At 46.5% G+C, this 5,641-nt stretch overlaps 1 protein-coding gene across 2 annotated transcripts in view; it reads right to left on the bottom strand.

Annotated features, from left to right (window-relative positions):
* The window catches only part of NNT (nicotinamide nucleotide transhydrogenase), a 93,100-nt gene extending 88,730 nt beyond the window's left edge, over positions 1-4,370 (bottom strand). The window contains exon 1 of one of the 2 annotated variants that reach the window (XM_017533178.2): positions 4,144-4,370. The gene's annotated coding sequence lies outside the window, so the exon portion shown is untranslated. Of the gene's footprint in view, positions 1-3,736; positions 3,906-4,143 lie in introns of those variants that run through there. The other variant, XM_017533179.1, reaches the window with a different exon arrangement.
* Positions 4,371-5,641: the final 1,271 nt, after the last annotated feature.

Below are 5,641 nucleotides of genomic sequence, written 5' to 3'. Positions count from 1 at the left end.
AAAAAAAAAAAAAAAAAAAAAAAAAAAAAAAAAAAAAAAAAAAAAAAAAAAAAAAAAAAAAAAAAAAAAAAACTGCTGACACAACTCCCTGAAGAAATGTCTTTAAAATACCAGACAGCAACACTGGTAATGGAAATTTTTAATCCAGGGAACGTTTATTTGTAAGATGCCCCTTAATTCAACAAATATATACCAAGGGCAGAGTTTGGCAATTAAGACAAATCAAATTGGAATTTTGCTGGAAATAAGAAGTCAATAAATATAACACTACAAAGTAGAATAAAACAAGTTCAGAGTCCTTTGAGAGACCAAAGAATGAGACTGTGTCCTCTTCAAGAGCTTAGAAAAGGAAGGGAAAGCCGTTTGAGATGAAGAGAATAAAATGAAAAATAGCTAAGGAAAAAAGAATGTGAGATGTGTTTTGGCATGCAATTAAAAATGTGTATGAATAATTCTTTGCATTTGGACAAACAGCTTTACGTGTTCAAAGTGTTTCCACATATCATGTCCTTTCATTTCAGTTCCAAAGTATTCTCAAGTCCCATAAGTACCCTACTCATTCATTTATGGGTCACATCTAGGGTTATCATGACTTTAGAATAAAGAGAAAATTAGTTCGAAATTCAGCTACATATTCAAAACCTCTACTGAATCTATGCCAAGACCTAAGGGAGAAGCAAAGATGTTTAAAAGATTATTCTTGTCTTAGGGGAGATTTTTTCCCCCTACCATTACTGAATAACCTACTTCTATGCAAACCTCCCCACTTACCCAAGTTTCTCTTCTTGGATCATCCCAACTCTCCAACAACCACCATTTTTATACGGCTGACAAACATTTCCCAGATCTCATCAGTAAAAGAATGAACTGAGCTCTAATAGAGCCCTGTATTGTCTAAATCTGCCACTCGCTCCCTGTTCAACTTGAACTTCCCCGCGCCTCGGTTAGCTCAACTATAAAAAGAGCACAGGTTTCTAAGGCCATTTTAGGCTCTAGAAATTTTATGATTAGTTGAAATTTTGTAATGCTTTAAAGCTGAAGCCCCATTTCATGGCCTGAAATCTGGAAAATTTGTTCCAAATACTTGGAAAATGGTAACTTGAGTTCAGCTGATTCCCGGAAGGGGCATCAGACATCAGTAGGGCCAAAGGCTTCATAGCCAATTTTTGTGAAAAATTCCACTTGATTCAACTATGAACATGCAGCGCAGAGATCAGGAGGTCCTTTGTTAGCAAGAGCAGTACATATCACTAAGTCTAAACCGAATACAAATGGCCCTGAAAGATAGAGAATTCTTAAACCATCTTATCATTGGCCTGTACAAGTTTATACCAAAGATAGTACTCTGTCTTAATCATCACATTTTCCTCCATCTTTACTGTAAAGCTCTCATTTACCCATGTGCTCCTGTGGCTTTGAAGCAATAAGAAAAAAACTTTACAACTCAAAATCTGGGAAGAAAAAAAAATCTACAACTTTTTTAGCATGGCATTCATATGGCTGTTTACTGTAACTTATGTGGGTTATTTCCCCTAATAGATATTAAAATCCTTGAGGGCAAGTGCCCAACCTAAAGAGGGAGGGTAGCACAGAGATTTAAGAGAGCCAGCTCTGGATCTGTGGATTGGAAGCCCCCACTCTACAATTTACTGGCTGTGTGACCTTGGGAAGTCACTTAACTTCTCTGTACTTAATTTCCTCATCTTTCAAATGGGGAATAACAGCACCCAGCCAGAGTGGTGGCCCCATACCTATAATGCCATCTCTTTGGGAGCTAGGTGGGAGGATCACTTCAGGCCAAGGGTTCAAAACTAGTGTGGGCAACACAGTGAGACCCCCATTGCTAAAAAAAAAAAAAAAAAAAAAAAAAATTGTTTTTTTAATGAGCAGGGCATGGTGGTGCAAGTCTGAAGTCCCAGCTACTCGGGAGGCTGAGGTGGGAGCATCACTTGACCCCACGAGTTCCAGGCTGTGGTGACCCATGATTGTGCCATTGTACTCCAGCTTGGACAACAAGAGTGAGACTCGAAAAAATAAAATAACAGCACCTACCTCACATGGTTGTTCCTCACAGGGTTGTTGCCAGGATTGAGAGCACAATATCTTTATGAGCTGTTATATTCATGGTATTACCTCTCACCCGGTGTTTTGTACAACACAGAGGAAGTCAGTATTTTTAACTGAACGAATGAATAGGGCTAGGTGACCTTAAGCCTAAGTATCTATTGAGCAAGTCTTCAAAGATTTTCCGAAAATTTCCTTTGAAAAAGAAATGTTGGCCAGGCGTGGTGGCTCAGACCTGTAATCCCAGCACTTTGGGAAGCCGAGGCGGGTGGATCACCTGAAATCAGAAGTTGGAGACTAGGCTGGCCACATGGTGAAACCCCCTCTCTACTAAAAATACAAAAAACCAGGCGTGGCGTCACATGCCTGTAATCCCAGCTACAAGGGAGGCTGAGGCAGGAGAATTGCTTGAACCCGGGAGGCAGAGATTGCAGTGAGCCGAGATCGTGCCATTGCACTCCAGCATGGGCATAACAGCGAGACTCTGTCTCAAAACATGAAAAGGAAATGTTTGTGCAGCCTTGTGGAAGACTGACTCTAATCGCAAAGATAAGCGGCCTGAGCGTGCCTGCTGGAAAGAAGGTGATCCTAAACAGTTAATAAAAAGTCAAGGTTTGCAAATAAAAGGGGTGCAGTGGACAAGAGGGGTACACTTGAAATAAGAAGAGTAGGTAGTGTCTTAAGCCCCACCCACTGCTCCGAATAAGTCTGTCCTACAGGACTCTTGACAAACAGATCACCTAAGGACTGGCCAGCACCGCAGGGCGAATAAAGGACACCGGCAACCATAAACAAGTCACGCTTTTAAAAGCAAGACATACCAGCAAGGACAAAATACCGTGCTGGGCCAGTTTCGGCTGGCAGACGCCCTGATCTCTCCCACAGCCACAGGTGCCATGGCTACTGCCACCGGTACCGCCCCTTGCTCGGCAACTGCCACCCGCTGGCATCTGCGCTGGACCGCTATTTATAACCTCCCTCAGAAGCCGATTGGCCGAGGCTGGAAATAGTCATTCCGGCTGTTGAGTTTGAACCAGCTCTGCCAGGTCGCCCCCTCGGATGTTTCTTCCTCCTCACCAGCCTGGGTTCCAGAAGCTTGAACCCGCATCGCCAGACCGCCCCAATGCACACTCACAACTTGTGCTCACAATCTCCTTTGTCCCCAGCCGGGCACCCTCTCTGAACTTCCTCAAAGGTCAAGCATACCTCAGGGGCGTCCAGCTGCCTCCTCTCTGGCTGAATTGCCCTTTGAAAGTCCTCTATGACCTCCCTCTCCACCACCCCCAATCTTGCAGGCCGAAAAGACCCCGTACGACTCTCGCTGTCCCCCAAAGCTGCAAATATCTGCACCTACACAGCTGCAGCCTCGTTCCCTGCCCACTGCCGGGACCCAGTTTCCGAATCCACCCGCCCACTCCCTTCCACGTCGCCCCAGCAAGAGACAAGAAAGGGAGCCCAAGAAGCACGGTTCTTCTTCCCCACCCAAGCCTGAGGCCTTCGGACAGCCCAGTGCACCCCGCGCCCGGGGCCCCGTCGACCCCGTCCCCCTTTGCTCTAACAGGTCTCTCTCTCCGCTAGGGCCGTGGGCATCAGGGGAGGCCCAAGCCCCTTTCCCAGCTGCGCCCTAGGCGCGCGTCCGGCTGCCTGCAACCGCCAGTGCCGCCGCGCTCACCTGGGCCGGGAGACTGGCAGCCTTAGGCTGTGCCTTGGGGGCCGCGAGGGGACGCCGCGCTGGCAGACCAGGGCTTGGGCCCCACGGTACTGCGCTCCCAACCCGGAAGAACAGCCCCAACTCCGCGGCAGCGAGCAGCCACGTGACTGGAGCTCCGCACTCTCTCCGCGGCTCACCCCCCTTCTCCGCCCCGGCTTTCTTCCCCCCAGGCCCCCTCAACCCAATCGCCGCGCGCTCTCCGGACAAGAAGGTGACCTCACGAAATGCCACCTTTGAGCTCAAAGGCTGGTTACCCCAAGGGGCCCTTCCGCCCTCGGGGGCAGCCAAAACCTCTTTGTCTCTTCCTCTGCCCGCGGGGCCCCGTCCCTCTTCCGCGCTTTCACTCCGTTCGTCCTTGTCAATCAAACCTGGTGCCAAATGCGGCCGCTAAAGTTTTCAGGGACACATTTGCTTCTCCTCGTGAAGAACCAGTTACAAAGCGTGATTTCCTCTCTGGGGTCCCGTCAGAACAAAGAAACAGATGATATAACTCCACTCTGGGTACCTGCCTTTCCTCTAGCTCTCTAGGAAAAATCAGAACTTCTATAACAGAAAAGAACCCAAGGGAAATGGGCAGGCAGAGAAAGGCTGGTGAAGGGCGGGAATGGGGGCGTTGACTTTCCATTCTGACAGGAGAGGTGGAGTTAAATTCCTCAGAGACGACATCCAGGCCTGAAAATCAATACACATCTACGCGCTCGTTTCCAACATGAGAGCCAGCCTAGAAGAAGCTGGCTAGTGTTACTGCTAGTACGAATATCCCCCAGGCTGGAAAGCACCCCGGTGGACGTTGTGAGCTCTCCTGACCAGGCCTCTGCTGTTTTCCTAAAACTTAACGGACTCCGAACCCTAAAGACATAGTCGTTCTTTTCATGCAGTTCTGTTACTTATTCTGCAGGTGTATTCTGACTAAAAGTGGGAGTGGGAGGAATAAAAAATACAGTGTAAAATGGTTCACTTGCCCAACATTTAATCATCATGAAGTGTCAGTAACGTCATTTCTATTAACTGAAATTTTGATACAAGTAAAAGAATTGTGAATCTAAAAGGCATAAGGCAAAATAGGTATTCCGTATGTTTAAAAAGAAATGAACCGCAGAGAATCCCTTACTTTGAGAACTTGTGATAACTGACATAGAAGGCCATTCAACTAATGGATTCCCACTGCAATCCAAACTCACAGACAGGAAAGGTCACAGACCCATGTTTTAAAATGATAATAAGCCATGGTAAGTGTGACCATAGGAGTAGTTTCCAGATACTGAAGGTACAATGAAATGAGAGTAGTAATGGATAAGGATTTTAAGCTGTTATTGATTTAGAACACTTTTGGTAGGGGTCCAGAGTTGCTGCCTTCTCTTTCAGGGATTAAGAATTTCTGGTTCCCAACTGGAGACAATTTAGTTCTGAGGGACATTTGGCAGTGTCTAGAGACATTTTGGTTGTCACAACTGGAGAGGGAATGTATCTAATGGGTAGGGGCCAGGGATATTACTGAACATTTTGCACTGCACAGGACAGCACCTCATGACAAAGCATTATCCAGCCCCAAATGTCAACAGTGCTGAGGCTGAGAAATCCTGGCTTATTGCTCAGTACATGATTTAATTTGACTTGCTTATAAGTCTATATTGGCCGGGCGCGGTGGCTCACGCCTGTAATCCCAGCGCTTTGGGAGGCCGAGGCGGGTGGATCACGAGGTCAAGAGATCAAGACCATCCTGGCAACATTATAGAGTTAAGATCACTCTGTATCTTAGTCCGTTTGGACTGCTATATCAAAATGCTTTAAACTGAGTCATCTATAAACAACAGAAACTTATTTTTCACAGTTATGGAGGCTGGGAAGTCCAAGATTAAGGTAGCA

This window comes from Cebus imitator, unplaced genomic scaffold, assembly GCF_001604975.1.
Source record: "Cebus imitator isolate Cc_AM_T3 unplaced genomic scaffold, Cebus_imitator-1.0 Scaffold80, whole genome shotgun sequence".
NCBI classification, from domain to species: domain Eukaryota; kingdom Metazoa; phylum Chordata; class Mammalia; order Primates; family Cebidae; genus Cebus; species Cebus imitator.
Note: the sequence above shows the minus strand (reverse complement) of the source record. Positions and strands in the feature narration are given on the sequence as shown.